The 15,934-nt window shown below is 42.8% G+C and overlaps 1 pseudogene; it reads right to left on the minus strand.

Annotated features, from left to right (window-relative positions):
• Positions 1–10,436: 10,436 nt before the first annotated feature.
• On the minus strand, positions 10,437–11,169 carry LOC123457371 (annotated as a pseudogene).
• Between the last annotated feature and the right edge of the window lie 4,765 nt (positions 11,170–15,934).

Genomic DNA, 15,934 nt, shown 5'->3' on the forward strand with positions numbered 1-15,934 from the left:
TGACTTCTGGGAACATCATGATTCCAAAGGTCCATACAAGTCATACCTTTCTGTGTTTAATTTTACCTATGCTGTCTATTATGAAAAACACATTCACCCGCCTTTGGTGATTCAGTGCTTCCACTGGTCCCTTAATCCCCAAGATCCAGTTATACCCATTGCATCTAAATCACCTAATGCAGAAATTGCAGCTGCCATGTAAGGTCATCTTTACATAAAAGACCAATGATAAGGGACTTTAAGTATGCTGGTGCACCCCTCACAAATCTGTTTCTTATAGTCTTAGTAAAGGGCACATTTTCTGGACCCTCCCATTGTGAGAGCAAAGATGAGTTTACATGGCAAATCCACTCCAGCATTCCAAGTTCTCTGAGCTTTTTAATCCCTTCATCAACATTAAGCCAAGGGATATCATCAGGCAGCTTGAGCTCATTCATAGTAGGCCATTTTTGGATATATTCTTCAACCAACCAATCAAATAAACTCTTGACATCCCTTCCAACTGCATGAGCTGCAGTGTTAAATCTACAATCTCTGCTCATGAGCCTATTTCAGTAAATTCAGCCTGGTCTAATCTTATGTTCCTTCCTCCATCCTCCCATACCATTAAAACCCATTCCCACACATATTCCCCATGCTTATGCCTGTACAATTTAGAAAAATACTGAAGTTCTTTAGGGGTGTACCTCACCTCCTCTTGTGTCACATTTTCTATATCTTTAAGGGCCTGTCCAGTATTTTGTCTGGTTATAAGCCTAGAGGCATAGATGGGTGGAAACTGAGAAGCACCAGCACCTCCTGCTAATTCCTCAGACAAAGAGGGATGAGTTCCCTCAGGCAAGGATGGGGAGGGTAACACTTATGGGTGTGGACGTGGGGATACAACTGCTGCTGAGGGAGGGGAGGTCATAGCTTCAACCAAAACAATATCTTCAGAATCTGACACTTCGATGTCTCCAGGTTTTTCAGGGTCTTCTCACACATCACCATCCCAAGTCACAAGATCCCACTCTTTTACAATGAATGCCCTCACTTTAACTTCTGATAGCTAGTGAGGCTGGGACTTGAGTTTACTTTGCAAGTTAGCCAATCTCACAATGAGACCTTGGGTTTGGTTTTCTGCAATCTGAGCCCTGTTCTGGCTAGAGAGGAGACTCTCTTCCAGGGCACCCTTAGAAATCTTGAGATCATGTACATGGGTCTTAAGCTTAGAATTTTCCTTTTTGAGTTTCTGCTGTTCCCTCACTAGTTTGTCCAGAGATGCTAAAAGCAACCAACCAGCCTTATCATTGGTCTTACTTTTCCACAAATATTCAAATGTCTTAAGTACAGAGTCACTAAATTCCTTGCTTTTCATAATACATGACTCAGGGTCACCAAATACATGTATCTCATAGAGTTCTTTAAATAGTGCACAACATTGATTATTACTGCCTTCCCTATTTCCAGGAAAAGTGCTCTCCTTACCACCAGTAGGGCATTTCATAGCATTGAAGTTGGAAATCAACCCCAAGTAGCACCAAGCCCACTAGAGAAATCCGTCCTTACAATTCTGTTTCTCTAGAACCACACCTGGTACCAAAATCTGTATTATTCAGGGTTCTGTAGAGGAACAGAACTGCTAGAATGAATTATTCTAAAAAGGGAATTTATTGGATTAGTTTATGGTAGTCCAATAGCAGATGCAGGCTCAAGAACCAAGGAACCTGGTATCTGCTCAGTCCACGTGGCCAGATGCCTCAGCAGTCCCTATCTGGCACTCGAGATGGTGCCAGAAGGCCTGGAGGCTTCCTGAGGAACTGCTGGGTTTCATTCCATGTGGGTTTTCAGTTAACTCTGGTCTTCAGTCCGTGCTGGTCTTCAATCCATGCTGGAAGGCAGCAAGCAGCTCCAGCGGCCAAGTGGGAAGAAGAAAGGGGCTCTTTTCACCCAGAGCTTCCTTATATGAAGTCCCCCTCTGAGCGGGGCCACTCGCTCTGGGGAAGGGCTTACTCTGGGGAAAGGACTTCCTCCTACAGTTAATCCTTCCTGAAAGCAACCTCAAGGATCCACATAAAAGGGATTTCTGTAGGTTACTAAACAGATCAAGTTGACAACACCTTAACTATCACACCCACTGCGATATTACAATGCTCCATTATGACATCAAAATGACTCACTGTCTCATGATAATCCCCAGCTGTGACATCACAAGTTTCTGATATGACATAATAAAACCAACTTGTTCATCACAATCCCCCACTGTGACATCACAGTGTCCAATTATCAGTAACCTTCACTGAGATATCACAATACCCAGTATCACAACTCAATGCTCAACTGTGACATCACAAAGGCCCACTGTGATTTCACACATCCCACTGTTCATCACAAAGTCCATGGTGACATCAAAATGCCCCACTGTGATATCACAGGGCCCTATTATGACACCACAAAGAGCCACTGTGACATCACAAAGTCCCATTGTGACTTCACAAGACTACAATATGGCATCACAATGCCCCACTATGATATCACAATATTCCACTATGACATCACAATACCTCTCTGCCTCATCACAATGCCCAACTGGGACATAACAGTGACTGAATCTCATTACAATGCTCCAATATGATATCATAATTCTCAACTTGATCATCATTGTGTCCCATTCAGATACCACAATGCCTCCATGATTTCACAATGCCCCACTTTGATACCACAATACACCACTCACATCACAAAGCCCAACAATTATATATCAATGTCCCAATGTGATATCACTTCCCCACTGTCACACCACAATATCCTACTATGACATCAAAATGCCCTACTGTGACATCAATAAGCACCACAGTTTCTTCTAATGCCCCATGTTGGTATCACAGTGCTCCACTGAAACATCATGGTGTTCTACTGTGACATCATCATGCTCAACTGTAACATCACAATAACCCAATGTTATAACACAATGTCCAATGTGATATCACAATACAATAATGTGACATTTAAAATCCCCATTCTAAATCACAATTCTCCACTATGATATCACAATGGTCCACTCTGTAATGGTCCAACTGTGACAACACAGAACCCCACTGTGACATCACCATGACCCACTGTGATATCAATATGTTCCACGTGCCATCACAATACCCTAGTGCCAGATGATAATGTCCAACTGTGACATCACAGTGACTCACTGTCTCATAACAATGCACAGCTATGACATCACAATGCTCCAATATGATATAATAATACCATCACCATTCCCCCTGTGATATAACAATGACTCATTGTCTCATCACAATCCTCAACTGTTACATCACAGTAATCTGTTGTGACATCACAAAGCACCACTATGATTTCACAAAGCCACATTGTGACCTCATAAAGCCTTGTTGTGACATCACAGTGCCCCACTGTCACATCAAAATGCTGCACTGTGATATAACAATGCTTCATTGTTATATCACAAAAGCCTAATGTGACATCACAAAGCCTCATTGTAATTTCACAATTCATCACTCATATGCCAATGCTCAACTTTGACATCACAACACTCTATTGTTGACATCAAAAATCCCTACTCTAATGTCACAGTGATGTTTGTGACACCATAAAGCTCTATTGTGACATCAAAGTTCCCCACTGTGACACCACAATGGTCCACTGAGATATCACAATGCTCCACTGTGACATCATAATGACTCACTTTTTCATAATAACAACTATGAAATCACAAAGTTCCATTATGACATAAAAACAACTTGTTCATCACAATGCCCCATTATAACATAACAATGCTATACTGTGACATCATATCATCCCACTGAGACATCACAGTATTCCACTGTGATATAACAGTGCTCCACCATTATGTCACAATACCCAATGTTGCATCACAATGCTCAGCTGTGTTATCACAATAACTTATTGTGACATCGCAAAGCCCCACTCTGATTTCAGAGTGATGCACTCTGCTAACACAAAGCCCATTGTGAAATAACAGTGTCCCACTGTGACATCATAATGCTGAACTGTGATAAAGCAATGCTTCACTGTAGCATCACAGTCTCCTAGTGTCACATGTCAAAACCCCACTTGGATTTTACAATGTCACACTGAGACACCATAAATACCATTTGTGACATCACAGGGCCCCAATGTTGCATAACTGCTTCATTGTAACACTGCAATACCCTAATGTGACATCACAAAGCACCACTGTGATATTACAATGTTCCACTGTGACATCACAATGAATCACTGTCATGATAATTCCCAGCTATGACTTCACAATGCTCCCATATGACAAAATAAAACCACATTGTTCATTGCAATGCCACAATGTGACATCAAAATGCCCCACTGTGATATCACAGTGACACAGTGTGATATAACAGTGGTCAACAATGTTTATACCATTGTCACATCAAAATGCTCAAATGGTGCTGGAGAGATGGCTTAGCAGTTAAGCACTTGCCTGTGAAGCCTAAGGACCCCAGTTCAAGGCTTAATTCCCCAGGAACCACGTTATCCAGATGCACAAGGGGGTGCACACGTCTGGAGTTCATCTGCAGTGGCTGAAGGCCCTGGCATGCCCATTCTCTCTCTTTCTCTGCCTCTTTTTCTCTCTGTCTGTCACTTGCAAATAAATAATATTTCAAAATGTTCAAATGTGACATCACAATACACTGTTGTGACATTACAAACCTCACTCAGTGATGCATAGTGAAACCACAGAGCCACATTAGGACATCACAGTGCCCCATTGGGACATTAAAATGCCCCACTGAGAAACAAAAATACTCCAGTATGATATCACAGTACTCTAATGTGACACCACAAAGCCTTACTGTGATTTCACAATGCCTCACTGTGATATCACAATGCTCCACTATTCATAACAATGTGCAAACTGTGACATTACCATTACCCAGTGTGATATCACAGTGGTCTACTGTGACATCACAATGCCCAAATCTCTCATAGTGTCCCATTGTGTTATCACAGAGCTGAGCTATAGCATCGTAATGTTCCACTGTGACAATGGTCTATTGTGACATCAAAAAGCTTCACTGAGATTTCACAATGCCCCACTGAGATATCACAATGACTCACTGTCTTATGATAATTCCCAGCTATGACATCACAATACTCCCATAAGATATAATAAAACCAACTTGTTCATCACATGCCCCGCTGTAACAAAACAATGCCCCACTATGACATGACATTTCCCCATTGTAACATCAGGTGTCCCACCATGATATAAAAATGCTTCATTATGACATCAAAATACCAATGTCACATCACAATGCTCAGCTGTAAGTTTACAATATCCTATTGTGACAACACAAAGGCCCACTCTGATTTTACAATGCCACAGTGTGACACGGCAAAGCCCAATAGTGACAACACAGTGCCCCACTGTGACATCAAAATTCCCCACTGTGATGTCACATTCTCCCCTGTGAGACCACAACTTTCCTATCACTCATAATGTTGCACTGTGATATCACACTACTAAACTGTAATATCATGTCCCACTATGACATCATAATGCCCTGTTGTGACATCAAAAACCCCACTGAGATTTCAAAATGTCCCACTGTGTGATTACAATGCTTCACTGTGACATCACAATGATTCACTTTCTTAAAAAAAATGACCAGCTATGACATCACAATGCTCTAATACTACATAATAATATCAACTCGTTCATCAAAATGACCCAATGTTACATCACAATGTCCAACTCTTACTTCACATAGCCTCAATATGACATAGGATACTCCACTGTGGCATCACAATACCTAACATAACATTGCAGTTCTCACCTGTGACATCGCAATAGGCTATAGTGGCATAACAATGCTCAACTCTGATTTTACAAAGACACATTGTGATACCACTAAGCCCACTTGTGATATTACCATACGCCACTGTGTCATCACAATGCCCCACAGAGACATTAAAATACCCTATTGTGACATCACATAGGCCCAAAGTGATTTTACAATACCTCACTGTTCATCATAAAGCCCCTCCAGCCCCTCTATGACATCACAATTCTCCACTGTGACATCACACAGGTCCACTGTGACATTGCAATGCCCCATCTCTCATCATAATGTCCCACAGTGATATCATAATGCTGTACTGTAACATTAAGAAGCACCACTGTGATTTCATAATGCCCCATTGTGATATCAAAATGACCAACTGACTCATGATAAATTCCAACTATGATATCACAATTTTCCAATATGACATAATAAAACCAACTTGTTCATCACAATTCTCCACTGTGACATCACAATATCCAATTGTGAGTAACAAAGTTCCTTTGTGATATCACAATGCCCACTATCATATCTCAATGCTCAACTGTGATGTCACAATTAACCTCTGTGATATAACAATGCTCCACTGTAAAGATAAAAAAATCCTAATGTGACATCACAAAGCCCCACTGTGATTTCACAGTGTACCACTGTGACATCACAATGACTTACTGTCTCATGATAATGCCAACACAATGCTTCCATATGCCATAATGAAAGCAACTGGTTCATCACAATCCCTACTGTGACATAGCATTGCTCCATTGTGACAGCTGTGTCACACCGTGATGTAACAAAATCCACTGTGACATCAAAATACCCCACAGTCATATCACAATGCTCAATGGTGATATCACAATACCCTATTGTGACATCACAGTGCCCCACCCTGGTTTCGCAATGTCCCACTGTGACAACAAAAAGCACCCATGTGACATCACAATGCCACACTGTGACCTCACAATTCCCCACTTTGATATAAGAATGATCCACTGTGACATCACAATAACTATTGTGACATCACAAAGCCCAACTGATTTCACAATGCAGCAATGTGACATGACAGTGACCAATTGTCTCATGTTCATGCCCAGCTATAACATCAAAATGCTCCTTTATGACATAATAAAATAAACTTGTTCATCAAAATGCCCAACTGTAACATAATAATATCCCACTGATACATCACTTTCCCCACTGATACACTTCCCACTATAACACAGTGCTCCACTGTGACAACAAAATACCCACTGTCACATCACAATGCTCACCTGTAATGTCACAATACCCTATTGTGACATCCCAAAGCGCTACTATGATTTCACAGTCCCCTATTGTGACACCAAAAAGCTGCATTTTGACCTCACAGTGCCCCACTGGGACATTGCAGTGCCCCAATGTGATATAGCAATGTTCCCCTGTCACATCACAATACCCTAATGTGAAATCGCAAAGCCCCACTGTAATTTTACAATGTACCACTGTGATATCACAATGCTCCACTGTTCTTCACAAAAGCTTTTTGTGAAATCAAAATTCTCCACTGTGATACCACAGAGGTCCGTTGTGACATCCCAATGCCCAGTCTCTCATCATAATGTCCCACTGTGACATCACAAGGCCCTATTGTAACATCAAAAGTGGCCACTGATATTTCATGACGCCCCTCTGTGATATCACAGTGCTCCATTGTTTATCTCAAAGCTTCTCTGTGACAACTCAACTAACTACTCTGATAACACAGTGGTCTACTGTGACATCACAATTCCCTACTCTCACCATAATGTCCCACTGTGACATCACAGAGCTGAACTGGAACATCATAATTCCCACTGTGATACCACAATGCTGTATTGTGACAATAAAATTGCCAGTGAGATTTCACAATGCCCCACTGTGATATCAACATGCTCCACTGTGACATCACAATGACTCATGTTCTCATGGTAATTCCAAGTTATGGCATCAAATGTGCCCATATGACATAATAAAACAAACTTATTCCACAAAATGTCCAACTGCAACATAACAATGCCTCACTGAGACATCACATTTCATTGCCCCACTTTTGCATTACAGTGTTCCAAGATAATATAACAATGCTTCACTGTGACATCACGATTAACTTCTGTGATATAACAATGCTCCACTATGATGATACAATATCCTAATGTGACATCACAAAGCCCCACTGTGACTTCACAGTGCCCTACTGTGATATGACAATGATCCAGTATTCATCACAAAACCTCTCCATGACATCACAATTAACCACTCTGATATCACTCTGATCCATTGTGACATCACAATCCACCAATTTGATAGCACAATGCCCCACTTTCCCATCCTAATGTCTCACTGTGACCTCACCGAGCTAAACTGTAACATCATAGTGTTCCAGTGTAACGTCACAATGCCCTATTGTGACATCACAAAGCCTCACTCTAATTCAGAATGCACAAGTGTGACATCAAAATGAAACACTGTCTCATGATAATTGCCAGCTATGACATCACAATGCTCCTACAGAACATAATAAAACTAACTTGTTTATCAAAATTCCCAACTGTAACACAAAATTGCCCCACTGTGACATCACATTTCCCCACTGTGACATTACAGTGTCCCACTCTGATATAACAGTGCTCTAATGTGATGGTGCAATATCCTAATGTGACATGACAAATCCCCACTGTGATTCCACAGTGCCCCACTGTGATATAACAATATTCCACTGTTCATCACAAAACCCTTTTGTGACATCACAGTGCCCCACTGTGAAATCACAATGGCTCACTGTGATATCACTATGCTCATCTGTGACAGCACAATGGCCCACTGTATCACCAGAAAGCCCACTGTCAAATCACAGTGCCTCACTGTCTCCTCACAATTCCCAACAGTGAAATGCCAAAGCCCAAGTGTTACATCACAATGCTCACTGTCTGAACAAAATGCACCAAAGTGACATAAAAAATTCCCACTTTTACATACCTAAGTCCCAGGAAGAAATAACAGTACTCCAAAATAATTTAAATAATCTCATAGTGACATCACAATGCCCCACTGTGACATTATATTATCCCACTATTATGTAACACACTTATGGAATTTTGTTATCTGGATTTTGCAAGACCCCTTCTCCCCCAAGATGCTCCACTGTGACATCACAATGCCCCACTCTCATCATAATGTCTAACTCTGTCATCGCAGAGCTGAATTGTAACATCATAATATCCCAATGTGACTTCACAGTGTCCCACTGTGATATAACAATGCTCCACTATGATATCACAATTCTCCACTGTACATCACAGAGCCCCTCTGTGATAAGACACTTACTCACTGTGATATCACTGAGGTCCAGTGAGACATCACAATGCCACATTCTCTCATGATAATGTCCCATTTTGACATCACAGAGCTGAACTATAAAATCATAATGTCCCACTGTGACATAACAAGGCACAACTGTGACATCACAAAACCCGAGTGTGACTTCACAATGTTAGACTGTGATCTCACAATAACTCACTTTATCATGATAATGCCCCACTGTGGCATCACATTGCCACACTGACATCACAGTGTCTCACAGTGATATAATAATTCTCCACTATGATATCACTGTACCCAATATCAAATCACAATGCTCAACTGTGACATTACAGTATCCTGTTATGATACCGCAGAGCCCCAATCTATTTTCACAGTGCTGCAATGTAACAACACAAAACACAATTTTGACACTACAGTGCCCCACTGTGACATAAACATGCCCCACTGTGATATCACAGAGGTCCATTGTGACATCACAATCCACCAATCTTTCATCATAATGTCCCATTGTGACATTATAGAGTTGAGCTGTGAGGTCATAATTTCCCACTGTAATATCACATGGCCCTATTCTGACATCAAAATCCCCCATTGAGATTTAACAATACCCCACTGTGATATTATAATGACTCATTTTATCATGTAATGCCCAGCTATGACAACACAAGGCTTCAATATGACATAATAAAACCAATTGTTCATCACAGTGCCCCACTGTAATATAACAATGCCCCACTGTGACATCATATTGCAGCAATGTGACATCACAGTATCCCACTGTGATATAACAATGCTCCAAGATGACATCACAATACCCAAAGTCACATCACAGTGGCCAACTTTGAGTTCACAATATTCTATTCTGTCATCACAGATCCCCACTCTGATTTCACTGTGACACCACAAAGCCCTATTATGACACCATAGTGCCACACTGTGACACCTCAATGCCCCACTGTAATATAACAATGCTTCCCTGTGACATCACAATACCATAATGTGACATCACAAAGCCCCACTCTGATATCATAATGACGCACTGTCTCATGATAATGCCCAGCTATAACATCAAAACGCTCCCTTATGACATAAAAACACCAACTTGTTCATCACAATATCACATTTTTTTTCTCTGCAATGCTCAGCCATTTTACTGGAATCATAAAAAAGTAGTTGTTTTGTTTTTCTTTTGGTTTAAACATTCCTGAGCGGATGGGGTCGTGCTGTGCTGTGCTGTGGTGTCTGAGTGGCAATGCTGGTCAAGGTCCTTCAGACCACATACTGGTACGGGTCTGTCTTCCCCTGGTCAGGTGTGGCAAAGGGGCTGGTCCAGCCTAGAGAGAAGGGGTGGCAAAAAACGGCTTTCATGTTCATCCACTTTGTTTTTTTAGCCCATCTTCTCTCTTCCTTTTTCAATTGTTCTATTCCCATCTCGTCCATGCAGATGGAGTGCACCTGGGTCCCGAACATCACTGATGTGAATATGAGGAAGAGCAGTGCCTCAAAGCACAGCAGGATGAGCAGGATGACCGTGGTAGGTGGAGAGAAAGAGCTGCATTTTGTTCAGTCTTCTTCAAAGCAATGCAGGAAGTAGAATCCCATCATGATGAGGGCGTGCAAGGACATGAGAGCTATGTACATTGTAAACAGGACGAAGTACTTCTGGTTCTTCTCACCAACACAGTTGTTGACCCAGGGACAGTGGTGGTCCATCTTGCAAATGCACCACTTGCAAACACTGCAGTGGTGGGCTCAATCAGGCTTGATGCTGCAGTACTTGGGGCACTTGTATACCACCTGTCCGGGCTTCAGCTGAAGGCTCTCGATGAACTCTTTATTGGCATTTCCTTTGGGCACTGCCCCGGGGTCCATCAGCATGGCCCGGCAGTGGGAGGCCAGGGCCAAGAAGGCCAGCAGGTTGAACACAATCCCATTGATGATGCTGTACACGTAGTCTTGGGATGGAATCAGCATGACAAAGAGGACCACAAACTCTGCTTAGAGAACCAGAAGCCAGATGACAACAGCACAGGCAATGCCACAGCCATCCCGGATAAACCACATGGTTCCCGCATGGCCGGGGTAGGGAGGTGGGATGCACTTTTCTGGCTGGAGATATTCTGGTTTCTGCTCAATATCTCAGAAGTGGTGGGTGGGGATAAGCATCACAAGCTATTTTGTCCATACTGGCATCTTGCAGACATCCCTTCTGGATATCCAAAGCCCACACTACCATGTAGCCACCACAGGAAGTTGTTGGTTCTCTTTTGGGCAGCTGTCCACAGTCCCCAGAGATTCCCTGCACTCAGAGCTTCCAGAAGCCTGGGAGCCACCGGTTTATCATGCCCCTCGCTGGCATGGGCTACCAAGCCTCTGTCCCTGGGACAATGCTCCGGCCACCGAAGCATGGGGCTTCGGCAAGGTCTTGGGTCACCATGAAGCCAGAGGCAGCTCATAGTCCCAGAACCCCGGGGAACCCCCTGATGTAGTCCCCAACCCGGGGTCGGGCCTCGAGCTGCGGCGATGGCTCAGGCACGATGCCCCGCGACTTGTCCAACTTGGCCAGACAACCAGCGGCCCGCAGGAGAGACCCATGGAGCTCCAGTGTGGCGGCTTCCATGGCTGTCCAATGTCACATTTTGATATCACAATGCCCCACTGTAACATCATAGTGTTCCACTTTGATATAACAATGCTGTACTCTGACATACCAATACCTAATTTTCTGGAACAGTTATGGGCTCTAGGCCACTGGAGACTAAAGTAGGCCTGAGCTGTCAGGCATGGCTAAGTGCCCCAGGCCACATGAGGTTGAAGCTGACCTTGAAAAGGCTATAGAAGAAATTAGTAAAAAAAAATTACTCCAGACTTCCCTATGCCCTTTATCCACCCCTACCAACTTACACACATTCTGATACAGGCTGCTCCCCTCTGGACTCATGTGACACGGGCCAAAAAAATCCCATCATGATAAATTCCCCTGACTAGGACATTTCTCCAACTGCCCCCTCACTGATAATCACACAACTATGCAAGCTCTAAATAACAATACAAATACATATGATCAGAGAGTCACATCTTTTCCCGTTAATGTCCAACCAACTCGAGCTCAGCCCCTATAATGCTATCCAGATCAGTCTAATGACCTAAAAGAACTCAGACAGGCAGTTAGGGAGGATGGGATCCATGTGCCATGGGTTAAGCCCTTCCTCCAGAGCCTAGGGGCTCCCTTAACAGCCCCCAGGACTGGGGTGATATCTGATGGTCTTTGCTGCCTAGCCTCCTATTCCTTCAATGGGAAGCCCCCTATAGATAGGAATGCCTCCAACAAATAAGAAGGAATCAAAACCAACAAAACATCCCATGGGGCTTTGATGAGCTGTTTGAACAGGGTTATTTTTTTCATAGGCATCCAGCAGGCCCAGCAGCCCCCAGGGTACTATGACCAAGTCCACCTCTGTGCTCTTAAAACATGGGATAGAATAACAGCTCCTTCTAGCACCCAAGATAATACCTTTTCCTTACTGTTCCTCTGTCAAAAACTAGAGGAAACCCTTTCTGACTTTATATTAAGAACAACAACGAACCTAGAAAGAAAAAAGAAAAAGGAGAAAAATTAAAAAAATATATTAGATCCCTGGGATGTACGCTGGGTATGGGTGACAAGAAAACTTTAGGTTCTTGGCCTCTCACTATCTCCCTCTGCCAGCCTTCATATCTGTAGACAGCTTGTCCCCACTTCTTGCAGGATTCTTGTTCACCACTACATTCTTTCACAGGTAAAACAAGTCATGGAAAAGATACAAGCCACCATAACCTGAGCACAAAACATGCAACATGTGGCCAACCTCCTCTTTACCAATCACCCCAATGCTTCTAACTGCTTCTTTTGTGTATCCACCACCACCCCTCTGCTAACCACAGTCCCTATTAATGCCACCCTTGAATACTCCACATCTGCAATGAAGTATTCCCAACCATGCCTTACTGAAATTCCCCTCTTTGATGCCAGTCAAGGTATGCTCCTTTGACTGTCCAACTCCAAGCTGACCAGAGCTCAATGCCTCCTAAAACTCAATATTTCCATAACCAAGACCACTTGTGTGAAGACACCTGCTCTCCTATGGTGCCAAGGGCAAATTACACCTTTCATAAATATTTCCTCTCCCAATTATTGTTCCCAAGTCTTAATTGGTCCACATTTGTATCTCTACAAAGAAGAAAAAGTGGCCCACAATCCCTGCCTGTGTCAACAGAGGGAGATTTTCATCCCCCTACTGGTGGACCTAGGTGTGACACTATCCCTTGGTGCGTCTGATGCTGCAGGAGCTGCTCTTGTTCAAACCAACCACCTTGCAGGGGACTTCTGAGACAAGTTTGACCAGGCCATGGTACCCACTACCAAAAGCCTTGAGTCTGTTCAGAGACAATTAAGCTCTCTCATGGGTGTGGTACTCCAAAACTTTAGAGCCTAAAACCTCATCACTGCTGAACATGGGGGTGGGGCATGTGTGGTTTTGGGAGAATTTTTTCTTTTGTCAATGAATAAAATGTTGTTAATGAAAATGTTAAAATCCTCAAAAAACTCTGCAAGGAGACACTTGGCTGCTATAAATCTGATGACCCCGCCACCTGGTTCTCTAACTCCTTAGTCACTTGGCTCCTCCCCTTCCTTAGCCCCCTTCTGGCTATAGGAGCTCTGTTCCTTGTGGCCTCCTGCTTTATCAAATTTCTCAGATGACAAATAACTAACATTGCTATGGTGGCTACCCATCAGGCTCTCATGCATCACCTAGATCTGTCTGAACCTGTGATAAAGTACAAGGACCTCACTCAATGTGATGACATTGCTCCATTATAAAACCAAAGAGGGAGCTGTCAGGCACATGCATGGGCCCCAGGCCATATGCAGGCCATTTTGTGTCTGGGCAGAGCACGTTGTAAGGAGACCAATACTTCCTTTGGCTCTTACATTCTTTCCGCCACCTCTTCCACAATAGACCCTGAGCATTGGAAGCAGTGATAGAGATATTGCAGTACTGACTGAGCACTCCTGTCACTTTTTTCCAGCGCCATGATGCCTTCTGAGTCATACCAAGTTCACTGCCATCTAAAAAGAGAAGATTCTCTATGAAAAATGAGAGTAGCATTAATAAAAGGGTATTAACATTAAGAGAAGAGCTTACTGGGAAGTATGATAAGCACAGTATATACATTCAGCCAGACAGCAGCAGACGTTACACCCCCAGGACTCATGACTAAACCTGTTTTAAGTTTTTAGTATCAGGGAAGTATTCCCTCCCATGGAGCAGACCTCCAGTCCAATTAGAGGGCAGTTGGTTTCAACAATGATAGATATGCCACTATTGCACCCGTTGGCTTATTTGGTGTGGCTGGCAAAATGTAAGGCTTGAAGTGTCCACTGTTGAGTATCTTCATTGGTGATTTCTCTTTCTCCCATTGAATTTCATGAAGAATGGCTTCTTCCAGCTTTCTGTCAGCTGGTCTACATGGAGGAGGTTATCAGCTCAGTTCCAGCAGGATATCTCAGTGGGCTTACAGCCCAAGTATGTGTCAGCAATAGGGTCTTACAATCTATTCCTGGTGGGAAACCAAGGGCCTAAGCAATGGCCTATAATGTTTTGGGGGCATCAGTGACCTCTCTGGCCAACAACTCACTGGAAGGTATCCCATCCCTGGTACTAAAAATTTTCTAGCAACTATCTACAGCTCCTGAGTGTTCCATTATCCAAAACAGCAGGTTTCCATATGCTTTACTTATATCCTCTTAGATTTTGATTAGCCCTCCCTCCACATTTCCTTTACTCAATCTGTTCTGCTGACCTGATTTTGGGTCTTTTCACCCCCATTAATCTATTCTTCTACTTACAAATATTAAACACCATCCTATTAAGTACATCCCTCCCTCCCTTTCTCTTCCCTTTATATCTCTTTTCTAGCTTACTGGCCTTTGCTACTGAGTTTTCTTCCTACTCACACAGAAGTCCAATCATCTGTAGCTAGGCTCCACATATGAGAGATAATATGCACTGCTTGGCTTTCTGGGTCTGGGTTACCTCACTTAGAATAATCCTTTCCAGATCCATCCATTTTCCTTCAAATTTCATAACTTCATATTTCTTTACCACTGAGTAGAATTCCAGTGTATAAATGTGCCATATCTTCATTATCCACTCATCAGTTGAAGGACATCTAGGCTGATTCCATTTCCCAGCTGTTGTGAATTGAGCAGCAATATGCATGTTTGAGCAACTCTCTAACATAATGAGTTGAATGCCTAGTAGTGCTGTAGCTGTGTCATATTGCAGAGCTACTTTTAGCTGTCTTAGGAACCTCCACACTTATTTCCACAGGGGCTGGACCAGATTTCATTCCCACCAACAGTGTAGAAGGGTCCCTCTTTTTCCACATCCTCACTAGTATTTTTGGTCATTTGTTTTCTTGATGGTAGCCAATCTGACAGGAGTGAGATGGAATCTCAACATAGTTTTAATTTGCATATCCCTTATGAGTAGGGATGTAGAACATTTTTTAGATGCTTGTATGCCATACGTATTTTTTTTTCTTTTGAGAGCTCTCTATTTAGTTCCATAGCCCATTTTTCAACTGGCTTGTTTGATTTGTTATTATTTAATTTTTTGAGTTCTTTGTATATCCTAGATATTAATCCTCTATCAGATGTATAGCTGGCAAAGATGTTTTCCCATTCCGTAGGTTGCTTCTTTCCTTTATTCAGAGTCCTTTGC

This window comes from Jaculus jaculus, unplaced genomic scaffold (assembly GCF_020740685.1).
Source record: "Jaculus jaculus isolate mJacJac1 unplaced genomic scaffold, mJacJac1.mat.Y.cur mat_scaffold_41_1_1322751_arrow_ctg1, whole genome shotgun sequence".
Taxonomy (NCBI): Eukaryota; Metazoa; Chordata; class Mammalia; order Rodentia; family Dipodidae; genus Jaculus; species Jaculus jaculus.